We start from the raw sequence: 204 nt of genomic DNA on the forward strand, positions 1-204 counted from the left end.
GAGCACCCCCTGCAGGCCTTACTAGCACCTCTTCCATCAGCAACCTATAGTTTTCCCAGCAGGTCTGCAATCCATGTACTGACCAGGCTCAACCCTGCTTAGATTCAGTTGGCAACCAGTCTTGGGCTACAGGGTGATATGGCTACTGCTCCAAAGTGGTTTTAAATATAGTGCAACCAACATCACAAACTCCCGTAGGTGAAA

The sequence above is a fragment of the Sinocyclocheilus grahami genome, unplaced genomic scaffold (assembly GCF_001515645.1).
Source record: "Sinocyclocheilus grahami isolate Dianchi unplaced genomic scaffold, SAMN03320097.WGS_v1.1 scaffold10160.1, whole genome shotgun sequence".
NCBI classification, from domain to species: Eukaryota; Metazoa; Chordata; class Actinopteri; order Cypriniformes; family Cyprinidae; genus Sinocyclocheilus; species Sinocyclocheilus grahami.